This window comes from Nelumbo nucifera, chromosome 6, assembly GCF_055504915.1.
Source record: "Nelumbo nucifera cultivar China Antique chromosome 6, China Antique-T2T, whole genome shotgun sequence".
NCBI classification, from domain to species: Eukaryota; Viridiplantae; Streptophyta; class Magnoliopsida; order Proteales; family Nelumbonaceae; genus Nelumbo; species Nelumbo nucifera.
In genome coordinates, this window is record NC_142654.1 from 26,645,387 (window position 1) to 26,660,829 (window position 15,443).

The 15,443-nt window shown below is 36.8% G+C and overlaps 1 protein-coding gene across 4 annotated transcripts in view; it reads right to left on the minus strand.

Moving 5' to 3' along the window:
- LOC104598597 (jagunal-like protein) overlaps positions 1-13,389 on the minus strand; it is a 30,884-nt gene extending 17,495 nt beyond the window's left edge. The window contains exons 1-3 of one of the 4 annotated variants that reach the window (XM_088889571.1): positions 13,116-13,389; positions 6,367-6,564; positions 6,169-6,276 (exon numbers count right to left, since the gene is read on the minus strand). The gene's annotated coding sequence lies outside the window, so the exon portion shown is untranslated. The remainder of the gene's footprint in view (positions 1-6,168; positions 6,277-6,366; positions 6,565-13,115) is intronic. The other 3 variants (XM_088889570.1, XM_088889569.1, XM_010260738.3) reach the window with 3 other exon arrangements.
- Positions 13,390-15,443: the final 2,054 nt, after the last annotated feature.

Here is a 15,443-nt window from a genome sequence, read left to right on the forward strand (position 1 = left end):
AAAGGACTAATGAGTCCAATCCAAGATCTAATTATGAGATCGGAGCAAGTTCAAGAACTAATCAGTCCCCATTATTGTCTTCCTTAATTAGGGATCCATCTCCAGCAACGAAAAAGGCTAATTCCAGCCAGCACATGTCTAATTCCTAAGATTTCGTGGTAACTATCTCACAAGAAGTCGTCGCTGTTTCCAGTCATGTCAATCCAGAAGGAGCTCTTCAGCACCTTGCCCTCTCCATCCTAGATGGACATCATTTCACTGTCTGTGGTCAAAATAACGACCAAAAGTATTATGAAAAAATTCTTCTTCATACGGGATCTACACGAATTCAACACTATTTCAGAGATCCAAATAAAACTAAACTAGCCTATTCCAAGCTAGTAATAGTCAAGTTCATCTCTCTGTCTACCTGGGGAGTCTTTTTGTTGCAGAATTCCATTTTTAGACATTCATGGTTCATTCATTTCTCCGAAGTTTTTCAATGCCCATACCCTGACTGGGCATATGTTTGGTGGACCTCTTGGGGAGCTTCCGATGATATCTTCCCTCACAAAGAGCTCATGGACAAATATAGAGCCTTTGGTAAAGGGAGAGCTTATCTGGAATTCGAGCATGTAAAACACTTTGAGTTCTTCAAGACATTTCGTCTCCCCTAAATTCTAAAATGGAGTTATCACCTAGATATTTCTTGGATGCCTCCAGCTATTGAGAGGAAAATTGAAATAAAATGGTGGGATAAATTTGATCTCACAGATGTCCTCAAGCCTACCTCGGAAGAAGATGACATTTTCCAATCCATCTTTGAATCCTACATGGACATGCTTCGAAATAAGTTCTTAGACTTGGACCCATTAGAGCTCGAAGAAATGTCCTTACGTATGATTGAAAAGATGAAAGAAAAAAGTAAAGGCATTTCAAAGGACCTCGAGACGGAAAGTGTTTGCTCTCTCAGCCCGCACCAAGGTTGTGACACTATTTGAGGATTCCATCTCATCTGAAATAGTAAAAGTTTCGACAACTGTTCCTAATAGGACAAGAAGGTGATAAGGAAGCATCTCAATAATTATGATGCGCAATAAGAAAAGGTAAAAGACATCTCAATTATAAAAGCCCTAAAGATAAGATCGAATAAAGTGGTTCAAGCTATATCGCTCTGAAAACCTCGGCCACCTCTATAAATCGATGTTCTTTCTAGTAGAAGAGTGTACAAGATTTGAAAAAGAAGTCTATAAGTCTTTAGAGTATTAAGTCCTGTTTGAGTGTTTTTCTGAGAAGTTTTGAATGCTTTTTTCTGAGAGATTTCTTGTAAGAGTGTCTGTTGTTGTACCTGTGTGCTATATCTCTGTTAGTACTATTATTAAGATTTCTATTAAGAACTTTTCCAATCATTATATGCTTTCTGAATAGTATTTTCCAGGTATTGTTTATCTCCCTGCATAGCATCTCTCTGTATATCATTACTGTTCATCTTCCTAGTTCAAATTATTACTGTTCCCCTTATTGACCATTATTGTTCATCTTCCCAGTTCATATTATTAATGTTCCCCATATTGGTATTAAAGCCCTTGATCCCTAAATCTCTCATATCTCAGCTCCTGAACCCTTTATGTTTTATCTTTCATATTGACCATACGCCCTTCAACATGAGAACTTGTTTCTACCTTACTCAAATATTTGGTCACTAGAAGGTATCCTAGAACCTTTGGCTAGAACCCAAAGACTGTAGCTTCTTCGGAGATATCACTGGGCTAAAACCCCAGTCGAACAGCCTAGACACCTACTGGTTTTACGAAGGCTAGAACCCTTAAGCCAAGGTCGTAATTGCGTTGTAGGCCGAAGAGAGTGAAGGCCGTGAAAGTTGATTGACCATATTTGGTGAAGTAAAAGGATAAGATGAAGAGGTTATTTAGGACTGCTTCTAGTTCTCCCGAAGACTCTGGAGAAAGTAGTAACTGGACATCTTTAGCCAAATCTCTGTCTATAAAAAATATGGACATAATGTTACGATTCCTAGGCAGATCACTTGGAATGAAGTGAAGATGCCCGAAAATTGGTCACTCTCTAAAGTAGAGCCCCCTAGTCCTATCGAATCCACTGAATTAGCCTCCATATTTAGTGAGCAAGATGAGTCTATAGAACTCGGGTTTAAAAGAGCCTCGACATCCTCGCGGCCTTCGTATGCCTTATCAATGGACACACGGTCCAGGAGATCGGGAGAAGCCGATTTGATGGACACAAGATCCATGATATCGGTAGACCTGACACGACCTCCCACAGGAATTATTTACGCTACCTATGAAACGCCAATAACAAATAATTCACCATCGGACTACCATACAGCCCGAAGAGAAAATCCATCTGTAAAGTCTTATGAGCCCACAAAGGCAGACTTTGAAATTAACATGTTAGAAATAGAAGATGAATTCCAAATGGATAAAGACCTTATTAGGTTAGGTTTTAATTCCAAATAGATAAAGACCTTGTTATTTCCATTACTGCATCAAATATTAGTTGTCCTTGACTAAGAATCCTTTCACCATTCCCTTTCTCCTTCTGTAAGGTAATTGTTCCACCAACCTTTCAATTGTCCTGTAAAAGATTCAGTGATAACGGTGGCTATCACCTTTTCATCATTACCAGCCAATTTGCTGGCACAAGCATACATAGTCATATGGGCTATCATGTCATGAATCTGATATTCAAATTTCCCATCTAAATTCAATTCATAGAATGTATTCCAATTATATCCGACTTGGGGTTTCATTGGTTCTTCAAATAGAATATCAACTTGGGTATGCCTAGAATAATAAGGCTTTCTACTTTGGTAGGAGAGTTTATTTATCTCCAGATTTTTAATGGATTCATTCCCGGCTACGGATTCATTATTTGAATATTCTCCCATGAAATTCACTGATCTGGATTCTGATAAATCATCTTCCTTTTTGGTTTTAATAGATTTGGAAGTTTCTCCCTTTTCCCAAATTAAGGGGGATATCAATCTGGCTAATAATTCTTGATAGCTTATTTTTGACAGGTCTACTATGTTTGTTTTGATTTTCATATTTTCGGGGAAGCTCGGCATAATGGCCATTGGTCTTTTTTTTTTTATTATTGCTCTGGATTTAGAGATTTCTAGTGAGCTTAATAAAGATTCTATCATGTTGGTTTCTAGTGAGCTTAATAAAGATTCTATCGTTGAGTTTTTTATTGGGCTAGATATAAGCTCATCATTTCCTATCTTTATACTTCTAAAGGTGGATGTATTGATTCCACAATTTTCCCGGTTGTTGCTGTCTTCCAAGCTTTAGACAACTTTTTCTATAACACATAACTCTAATTCTTCAAAGGGAGGTTGTATAAACTGGTTTTGTTCGCAAATCAATCCCAAAAAGGGATATTTTCCTTAGCTTTCATCATGTCATCGTACCACACTTATCTGATACAATCCCTTTCTTCTTTAGTGAATTTTTTAAAGAACCATGTTTTCTTTAAGGGTTGCGAATTAAAATCTAACTTAATAAGGTCTTTATCCATTTGGAATTCATCTTCTATTTCCAAAATGTTAATTTCAAAGTCTGCTTCTGTAGGCTCTCTATATTTGTCCATGAGCTCTTGGTGAGGGAAGATATCATTGGAAGCTCCCCAAGAGGTCCACCAAACATATGCCCAATCAGGGTACAGGCCTTGAAAATCTTTGGAGAAACAAATGAACCATGAATGTCTAAAAATGGAATTCTGCAACAGAAAGACTCTGTACCAAGCGTCTTGATAATCCCGGTAATAATAATAATAATAATAATAATAATGATAAATATGACTTTAAATGCATATTCAGCATATATTCTTATCAAATGTGTTTCTTTGAGTATTTTGGTGAATCAGCTGATGTGGCAAGATTATAAAGCAGAATTAGAAAACATTTTTTTCTTGCTAAAAACCTCTTTAGGCTATAAATGGATGACATTTTGGAAAATCATAGGACGAGTCAAAAAGAAAAGGTTATTGTGTATTCTCATCCAGAGTACGAGTAGGGACACAATTGGCAAAATTTTCTATGAAGTACCAATCTAATGTAGATAATAAGGATGGTGTTCATTGTTCAGTAATATCCATGAGCTGGTTGCCTGATGCCACCAATCACCTAAAAAATCCAAGGTCAGTAGTGGGGTAAGGTCATTTATGGGTCCCGGATACAAGGTTTCTTATTAGCATATTCACTCATTATAAGTGGAGAACCAAAAAACTGACAAGTCTGTTAGAGAAACATAAATGCAACTCCGTACCATTGCTATTAAAATGTACAAATACCACATTAAACTCAATATATTAAGAGCAAATGCTATAAAGGGAGCCAAGTCACACAAACTGACAACTATGATAATAGTTTGCAAAGTTCCTTTCCAATTAGCGGTGTCAATGGACCGGTTTTGGATTGGACCCCGTCCAAACCAAAACCATTTGGACGGATTGGACGGACCAACAAGACATATTGAATTGGACCGGTCCAAACTAAATGGTCCATCTGTAATATTGGATTGGGTTGGATTGAGACAGTATCTGCTCCATTGATAGAAGATAAGAACATAGGTGTCAATGGACCAGGTTTGGGTTAAAACCAATCTAAATTAAAACAAATTTGAACAGATTGGATGGTCCAGACATTGAATTGGACTGGTCCAAAATATTGGATTGGATGGTCCAGACATTGGATTGGACCTGGTCCATTTGTAATGGACTCACATTGGACTGGATCGGATTGAACCAAATCCAGTCCAATTGACACCCCTACTTCCAGTAACCTTTTGCAAAAGGAGAGAAGATCCCCAATACCCATTTTCATTTATAAAACAGGTTCTTGCAATGACATTCTTGATTATCAAGTAAGGCATTCATGTACAAGAACAAATAAAATTCAGTTTAACAAAGTATAGAAGTCTTAAGCATCCAAGTGAGATGACAAGGGTTAGAGTTATGAAAGAAATTGCTTTAGGAGGACTTGTAACATAAATACAGATGTCATATTTCACAAGAAAAATAAAATATCAAAGGAATTGACAGAACGTTGAATTCTTAAAAGCAAAGAACCTGCCCTTACATTTAGTGCAAATAAAGTTTGTGCCCATTAAACTCCAATTTGACCCACACAAACATCCAGAAAAAGGAAAAAGAAATTCAGGATAAAGATGATCAACCCAAGAGGGGGTGAGAGAACCTCTTCAAAGTAGGATCCTGAGAAGGTAAGAGATATACTTGGGGACATGATGAGTGGATTCCATGAAAATAAAATAGAGGGGAGGTCTGCGCATCTTCCATGAGGCCTTAAATGTGTCCACACCAGATGACATGTGACTAATCCACAGGTAACCCAATCATTGTTTGAGAAAAGTAGAACCCAGGTCACCTTGCCAATCACGTTTTGTCACCATGAAAGGAAATTATACTGGAGTTTTTTTGAGAAAATATACTGGAGTTTGTATTCTAAAATTTACTTACTGACTTACTACAGTGTGTCAAAATGCATTTCATATTTCCCTGCATTCAAATCACATTTAATATTATAGTTTCAAGGAAACTTCCTTCCTAATAAAACTGATGTTTTCTGGGAAACACAACTCAAAAAAAGGAAAATTAAGACAGACTAGGAAAGCGTAACAATGCTTAGCACATGAATAGGAAAGATGTTTCTTGACGGTATGGAATTAGGTAATTAGCATTCTAACGTTTATCTTTCTGCTATTTCCCACCTATTTTTTGTTCTTTTCCTGTTCTGGATACTTCCACCATTTCAACCACTCATTTCTCTTTTCTGCTCACTATGATCTGTGTATCATGTATGTATATAAACTACCATATCTTGAGTTGGGGATATCATCACCTATTTACAAATTTAAAGCATTCAAGTATGAAACTTACATGGGAATGACTCCTAAAAACGAACAGCACAGTATATCAAATTGCTTGTCCATCAAATTCATCAAAAATTACAGAGGACATCTCATAATATATAATATACCAACTACTATGGTTTCACATCGTGAGTTACTCCAACAGGACTTTTTATGGATTATGCAAAATGGGAATTACACTCCTTTTTTATTACATATTACACATTACAGGATGATTAAGGGGTGGTGGGGACAGAGCAGGGGGCACATGAGGTCCACTGACCTTACCATGGAGAGCCTGCACTTATGTGGGTTTGATCCCATGCCTCCATATTCAGAGGGACACTGAGTGACCATCTCAGCTACTAGGTCATCAGCAACAGAAATTACACTTCAAGTAGACCAAAATGTGTATCTAGTACTCCCCCAACCACATTATTAGTAATACTTCAGAATTGTATGAAGCATGCAAGAAACTTACCTGGAACTGTTCACTGAAGGTGTGGCTAAATAAAGAAACAAAGCTGGGTATAGAATCTTCAAGTTGAAGTAAATGCACTCTTGTGAAGGCAAGCAACAACAAGAAATCTTGATCTCAAGCACCTTGGAGATGTGTGTATATTGTTTACTGGATGGCCACAGATTGCTGACAACCTTGTTGCTATCACCATATATGAACCTGGAAATGAAGGACATGCAAGAAAACATATATCACTGTTAAGCTTACCTACTGAACTTCACTAAAGATTGTTACAGTTCTATCCACTCAAGTGCTTAAGTTAAATAGTAAATATAGGCACTTATTTTCTCTGTATAGAAAAAAAATGTCAAAAAATTCTGCAAGTAATTCAAAGTAACAATTCCATTTGTGTTCTCTGAAGTTTTCACTTTTTGCTCGGCAGTATTTAACATCTTAATGCCAAATCGGGAAAGTTAAATGTGCTAACTCTTCACCAGATTAACCCCTTGAAGGAAATTTTTTTTGATAGATAATGAAAATGATAATTTTATTGATTAAAGAACTAAGTATACATCATACAATTCCCCACTAAGAGGTGCGAGATGCAGCCTCCTAACTACATCATAAAGCTTACTATTGAGCCCAAAAGAGCTGATTCCTATGTACTCCTTGTTTAGCCAGGAGGTCTGCCAGCCCATTTTCCAATCTTCTTTCCCATTGAACTGTGACTGGAATATTTGAAGTCAGCCACTTAAATCTTCTAAAGTTCCCCTGTACGGCCAGGCTGCCGTCTCTGGTTCTTTTAGCCATCCAACAACCAATTTGGAATTACCTTCAATCATAATGCTCCACTGCCAACCCTCTTGCATATTCTGCTCCTTGTAACACAGCTTGGAGTTCTGCATTTATTGAGTCTCCCCACCCTATAGGACCAGAAAATAGAGCTACAATCTGACCTTCATTTCTAAAGACTCCCCCTATTCCAGAAGGCCCCGGGTTGCCCAAACTACTGCCATCAAAATTTAGTTTAATGACACCTGCATCAAGAGACTTCCAATCCACCACCGGCTTGCTTCTGACTGTAGAACTTTTAGCCAGTTGTTCCCAATTTCTCCTTATGTCATCAAAAGTGTAGGAGGAGAACAGATCCAAGGATTTTACTCAACTTATGGCCCTACATAAGATGCTTTCAAACACACAAGTTTAATCCCTCTCCTTGTCATTAAAGATTCTAGCATTTCGTTCCTCCCACACAATCCACACCAAAGCAGCTCTCACACACCTCCACAAAACTCTTCCTCTTCTCTTTGGCCACCTGAAAGTTGTAGAATCAAAAAGATTGCAAATCTGCACCGCTTCTGTCCACCTGCACCCAAAAAGATCAAAAAGCTTTTCCGAAAGGCCTACAACAAAAGGGCAAGTGATTAGTAAATGGTAGCAACTTTCCTCGTTTGCTTTGCAAAGGGTGCACCAATTAGGAGAGATACAAAGACTGGGTCTTCTTTTTTGCAAAACATCCAAAGTGTTGATTTTCCCAAGGGAGACTTCCCAACAAAGGGCTCCAACTTTAGGAGGGACAGGTTTGGACCAAACTTCCTTGCTATGAAAAGGTTGAGGCAAAGGAGAGGAGCACAAGGAAGCAAAGAAGGAAGCACAAGAAAAGGAACCCGAAGGTAAAGGTTTCCAAATATAGGAATCTACAGAAGGAGGGTCCAAGCAAACGAAATCAATGGTTTTAAGGAGCAAAGCAACCTGGTCAAGCTCAGAATCTCTCAAGTCTCTTCTAAAGCCCAGATTCCAGTTTATGCCGGAAGAAGAGGAAGAGGATATGAACCTTTGAATTGGCTCATTTTTAAAACAGGAGATGGAATACAAGGAGGGAAAGAGGTCCTTGAGGGCACAGTCACCAATCCAAACATCCTCCCAAAACAAAACCCTATCTCTAGTACTAGCATCATACCTGACCAGGTTCAGGAAAACGGGAAGAATACTATGAATAGCCTTCCATGGGGATTTCAGCGTAGCACACCGAGATACACCAGCATCCCATCCGTTGTCTACCGCACCATGCACGCTCCTTACCACTTGATGCCAAAGCCTCTCCCTTTTTAGAGGCCACCTCCACAGCAATTTACCTAGTAATGCTGTATTTTTCTTCCTTAGATTGCCTAATCCCAAACCCCCCTACTCCTTCCTCCTACATACTATTCCCACCTAACCACATGATCCTTTCTCCCTTCCCCTGACTCCCACAAGAAATCCCTCATGACTTTCTCTACCTCCAAAATCACCTTTTGTGGCATTCTAAAGACAGAAAGAAGGTAAGTTGGCAAGTTCGCAAGAGTAGCTTTGATTAAAGTGATCCGACCCCCGAGGGAAATGTAGTTTCTCTTCCAAACTGCCAGCTTCTTTGTGCATTTTTCTATGATCGAATTCCAAAATCTTCCTTCTCTTGGATTATCTCCTAACCCCTTGAAGGAAAATTTTCAATGATTTAACAGGAAATTTATAATTCATAGAACACAGAAACTTACATGGAGTAATCATCTTTGTCAACAATTTAAAACTGTGAAGGAAGATGAATCAGTAGGGAAGAATGAGAAAGAGCTTATAATGATCCTAGGGTTTTCTTTTAGGTCATGCATGTGCTTTGTCTCCCTAGAAGTAGAAGACCAACTGCAGCACCTTCTGGGGAAAGTGATCTGATACAAGTTGGAGGGGCTAGAAGAGCTAGGGGCAGAGTGCAAAAGTCTTGGGTGGAAGTAATAAGAAATGATTCAAGCGCACATAATTTAACATTGGATATGGTATAGAACATAATGGAATGGCGAAACAGGACTCTGTAGCCAACCCCATATAGTTGGGACATGGCATAGATGATGATGTGCTTTGTCTCCAGTTTGGGCACCTGTTCTTTTGTTAAAAGAAAATTCTCTTATTTCTTGTACTCTCTCAATGTTTAAAAACTGGGCCAGCCAATAATCCAAAGTTATGGCTGGTTTAGCCCAACCGGTTTATGGTCTCAATTCTCGAACTATAGAAAGCCAGTATGGCACTCAAAAATCTAATTTTACTATAGAAGTACATATCCAGTAGGTTTTTATTTTGTTATTTTTCAGGGGAAAAAAGTTATACCAGTGAACCCAACTCCTCTTTCCTTATGAATAGGGGTGTTATTTTATTGTTACAAAGTTAGATGGGAACAATAGTACTGATCAAAATGAGTCAAAATAATATCCTTCTCTTCTAGAACTTCAAATTTCTAATTCAAATGGAAACCTTACAAACTGAACAGAAATTCAACGCATGCATCTGAAGAACAAAAAAAGAGTAGAACAAGGAAACTTTAATCCTAACTATGTGTCCTCTCAAAAGGTTTTTGCAACTTAAAGAGAAATTGGAGCTTCTTGCCAATGTGAAATTCAGAAATGTCTTCAATTGTGATAAGCAATATTGAATATTACCCAACCACCACTGAAATCAGTGGTATAGTTGCTAATTGACAAAAGAATGCAGCTGAGCATGTAGCTGGAGTTGGAGAGATATCAAGGTTGAAGAGGCTCATTAGTACCAAAGAAGTTGGAATCAACATATTTGAAAGAAAGTTCAAAATCTCAGGTTATTCCATGAGAAAGCTTCTTGGAAGAAGTTTGGATTCTTTGAAAGCCTTAAGATCAACACCATGCTGCTATACCTTGAAGGTGAGGCTTTCTTTCCAGTGTTTGCTTTACTTAAAAGCTGTTTCCCAACTTTCATTGGCTGTTCAGAGCCAATTATAGATGTTTTGAAGAAAAAGTGGGGAAAAATAGAAGAAAGAAATATACAACTTATCCAATGAAAATCACATTTTTGTTCAGTTCACATAAAATTTAAAAAAAAAAAAAAAAAAAACAGAATAAAGAAATTAAAGCTTAGAGGAGATTGGTTGTTTTCAAAACCCAACCCCTCTATTGGATCTCCTCTATTCTATACATGTAAAGAAATTAAAAAAAAAAAGGAGAGGGAAAAAAGGAAAAAAAACAAAAAGCTTGTTTTATTTAGGCTGATTTTTGAGAATGATTAGATCCTACAGAAAATAAATGCCCAGAATTTAACTATGGGTATGGTATTGAACAAAATGGAATCGCAAAACAGGATTCATGTAGCCAACCCAATATAGCTAGGACAAGGCTCCTACAAAACAAGGAAGAGATTGAGGAAGATGCCAGCCATAGAATATTAATTAGAGCAGAATAAGGAAAATGGAACGGTGCATCTGGAGTTGCATGTGATAGGAGAATACCACTTACGCTAAAAGGAAAATTTTATACAACGGTTGTAAGGCCAGCAATGTCACATGGAGAAGATTGTTGGGTAGTCAAGAAACAACATGCCCATGAAATAATTGTGGCAGAAATACTCATAAAAAAATTGTGGCAGAAATGTGAATGTTGAGATGGATATGTGAAAAACCAGAAAGGATAGGATTAGAAATGGGTATTTGAAGGAACTTAAGAGTGGCTCCAGTAGGTAATAAAATGAGGGAAAGTTGATTAAGATGATTTTGGTCACATGCGAAGAAGAGAAGCCATCTAAAGCACCAGTAAGAAGAAATAACCTGCTACAAGTTGAAGGGACTAGAAGAGTTAGGGGCCAGACCAAAAAGGACATGGGTTACTTATCAAAAAAAGAACATGGGTTGAACTATTTAAGTAGTGAGAAATGATTTAAGGGCTCTTAATTTAACAATGGATATGGCACTAAACAGAATTGGATGATATAACAGGACTCATGTGGCCAACCCAATATAGTTGAAACAAGACTTAGTTGATGATCGTTTTCCAAACCCAAGCCCTTTCTAAATCTCCTCTAGTTCATAATGTGCACATAAATTTTCAGGAAACAAATAGATGTTGTGGTAATAAGTTCCTCTTTTCTCCTTGTTCTCAAACCATTTCTTATTAGCCTGTGTTTTTTTTTTAATTTCTTGTTCTGGTTTCTTTTATCTAATGATTATTTTGATCGAACATTCAAGACATACTTATTTTTCACATTTCTTCATGGTGTACCTAGAAGGGTCATAGTCTAGGTTTAGTTTTCAACCCTTTTGTTTTACTCATTCATTATTTCCTTTACCTTTCAGTTGTAAGCTTGGGAGTTTGTTTTCTTTTGGTTTTCTTTAGAAGATTTTATAGGGGATAATTGATGATGAATTTTAGTGGGCAGTTATATGGATATATCGGAACCATCTGAATTAATGTATTGAAACCTAGCTTTTCTTATTCTAATTTTATGATGATTACCTGATTATCAACATGAATCTCAGTTGAAATTTTTGTGCAAACCATGATATAGGAAATATACTTTATTAGGATTTTGAACTAAACCTGAAAATTTACCTTTACATAATTTCAGGTGTCAATATTTATTACTTCAAAGGCTTGGATTAAATGTCATTGGCAAAATATAACTTAGTATTTATACATTTCCAATTATATTTTCACTTATATTTATATTTTCATGTGTGAATGACAGTCCTAGATGACATTTACATTTTCCTCCTCTTCAGACGTGTTTAAAGCAAAAGGTGAAGGGACCTGAATGACAATAAAGATTGTAAACTTCTATGTTTTTCTTTTCAATTTCTTTTTCACTTTGTTCTTCTCAACTTAAAAATTTCAGTTCCCACATAATTTTCTCTTCATTGACTCATAGAAACTACTGTAGATTAAGAAACTGCTCCATCAGTCTGCAACAGCATTGGGCGATAATGGAATTACCACTTCACCAGTTAATCAAGAGAAAACCCTGATCTTACGTCTGTATATTATTTGTCTTTAGTTTGTTCTTCGTGTCTGTGAGTTCTATGTAACTTGTGGTCTCCTTAATGGTTACTGTTACCAATTTTAGACCTGCTCTGTCCTGCCAAAACACATGAAGTCATGCTGCCTTTTCCTTTCTATGTTTTGTTATTTAGTTTCAAAAGACAGAGGTGTAGTTTTTTTCCCTCTTTTTTTTGTATGTCTATTTTAGGGGCAGTTTAATCACGTTCTCAGAAAATACAAAATTTCATATATCATGCCCATAGATGATCAATCTCTCCTGCTAATAGTAGAAATGAACAAATAACAATAAAGGGAGCTCGGATCTGCTATCCACGAGACATGACAACTGCGCATTGGGAATATCTCCCTGGTAATTCATGGGAGATGTTCTCATGGTGGTGGTGCTCTGTGGGTATGGATGTGGGTACAACTCGTGGGTAGCAGATCCCAGTAGAGGTCGAAGAACTTACCAAACAACAAAAAGGACAGAGCTGGAAGACAAGATCACCGTTGTACGAGCATGGAAGAAGAAATTTAGGGCTAGAAATATGGCAAACGAACACCAACCAACAAGGGAGTGGAAAAGCAAGAGGATGGAAAGAAATGTATAGATAGTCAAAACCCGAAACATACGGCAGAAGAAGAATGATAAGCAATCCCGTAGGCAGTCAATTGCCTGACCTTATCGAGGTCGGCATCGATCTCGTTTCGATAGGTAGAAACTCCAGCATTGGCTAATCGACTCTGGGAACAAAATTAACAGCAATAAAGAAGGAAAATTCGCAGAAAGAAAGAGACATCTACGAAAAGAAGGGGACTTCCTCATGGATCGAATCTGCAAAATACCTAGAAAAATAATTCACGACTGTTCATGTTCACGAAACGAATCGAGTCGGTAAAACCCTACTATTCCCTACAAGATGAGACTAACCGAGAAGAAGGAAACGAATGTGCAAAGAAGACTACCTGAATGACAGCCAGGGTTCCAAACAAAGCCAGAATCCATTGAAGCGAGATGGAGAACAGCTTCACTGTGGCCATCGTCCTCTCCGATCCTTCACTCTCTCAAACAAGTTTCATTAAGCGGGTGTTCATTCACTAACGTGATGAGAAATTGGTGTTACTGATCCACTCTAGGACCAAACCACATTTCAAAGCTCAACTGTGGTCGCGTCTTGGTGTTACTAATCCATAGTAGGGACCAAACCACATTTCAAAGCTTAACTACGGTCTAGCCTACACCCATATCGTTCTTTATGCATGGTGTGGAATCTACACCATACACAGCATTCATGTATTTCATATATATTTTATAAATAATGTATAGAGTCTATTATAAACGTCTAATTTTTGTATTTTATATGATTAATATTTTTAAAAAAACATCGATAAATTATTATTAATCAGTAAATATTATTTTTAATAAAAATGATAGTAAAATAATTAAAAATAAAAAAATAAATAATTACAAAATATTATTTTATTGATAAAAACATTAAAATTTAATATTTAAATAAATAGATAAAGAGTGGAGAAGGAGCATTGTCAGGATTGTGCTACAATTAACTTTAAAAATTGTTATTTTATTGATACAATATTAAAAAAAATAATTAAAATTTAAAAATTAAAAAGAAAGAAAAATATGTAGAAGAGAGGTATTGTATCAAAATAGAGTGTGGAAATGTTATGTACCGGCCACATCTATGAGATACACATGTGGTCGAGATTTTGGGCTGTGGACGGGGACGGTCCACAATATGGCATGGACCAGTCCTATCCACGACCAATCGAATGGCGAATTCACCTCGTGGCATGGACTGAAATGGTCCATCCATGAGATGAACACGCATTCAAACACCACCTAAGTAATTAACCAAAATGGCATTCCCACAAAATATATAGTGGAAGATCTTCAACTCTAACCAGACACAAAATCGGAATGCCTACTAGTTCACGAGTTAAACAATCTAACCACAAGGTCGCCTAATGACCCATAATGTCATATAAATAAGATACGATATAATTTAAAGTAAACTGTAGATTAATATTTGTACTTTAGTGTAATGACACTTTAGTATCCAAACTTTAAAACATGCAATTAAGGCGGTGTTCGGATGCGTGTTCATCTTGTGGATGGACTGTTTCAGTCCATGCCATGGGGTTAATTCATCATCTGGTTGGTCGTGGACAGGACTAGTCCACAATATATCGTGGACTGTCCCCATCCATTGTCCAAAATATCGGCCACACATATATCTTGTGGATGTGGCCTGTCCACAACATTTTCACACTATTTTGATACAATACATCTCTTCTACATACTTTTCTTTCTTTTTAATTTTTAATTTTTAATTTTTAAATTTTATTTTTTTTAATATTTTATCAATAAAATAATATTCTTAATGTTAATTCTAGTACAATCCTATCGATGCTCCTTTTCCACTATTTTTTTTATTTAAATATTAATTCTTAAATTTTTATCAATAAAATGTTTTTTTTTAATATTTAAAAATAATTTTTATTTTTTTATTATTTTACTATTGTTTTTATTCAAATTAATATTTATTGGTTAATATTAATTTATTGATGCTTTTTTTCAATATATTTATCATATAAAATGCAAATATTAGACATTTTATGATCGACTGTGTAGATTATTCATAAAATGTATATGAGATACATGGAATTAAAAAGTGTGGTCTGGACTGATCCACACCACGCCTACAGAACACCACTATGGGTGTATGAACTAGCCCAATCCACACAGTCTATCCACAGTTCAAAATAGTTGTGGGTTATGGTGTGGTGTGGATTAGTCTCTGCCACAAGGTGTAGTGTGGACAGTCCACACCCACCAATTTCTCGTCCACACCATAGAACACCCCCTGAAATAACAAAAAAGTGTCACCTTTAGGGAATTTGGATTTGCTACTCACCGAGTGCACCTTACTCCAACCTCACAGACACATCTCACCGTTCGTTGGGAACATCTCCCATGAATAATAATAGAAAAGTACGGGAGATGTTCCCGATACATGGTGGGATGTGCCTGTGAGGTCGGTGTGAGGTGTGCTTTGTGAGAAGCAAATCTGGACTCCACTTTAGGCACCACCCTCATCATTCATCAGTTATTTGTATCACATGATGGCATATGCATCTTAAAACTTTTGAAAATGTCATAACTACTCATTATTTTTTAGACCATTTCACATAATTACCACTCTTTAATTTCTTCCTCTAAAAACTTTTACAGAACCAAGGCAAGGACTTCTCTATTCGTTGTCTTTCCTTATC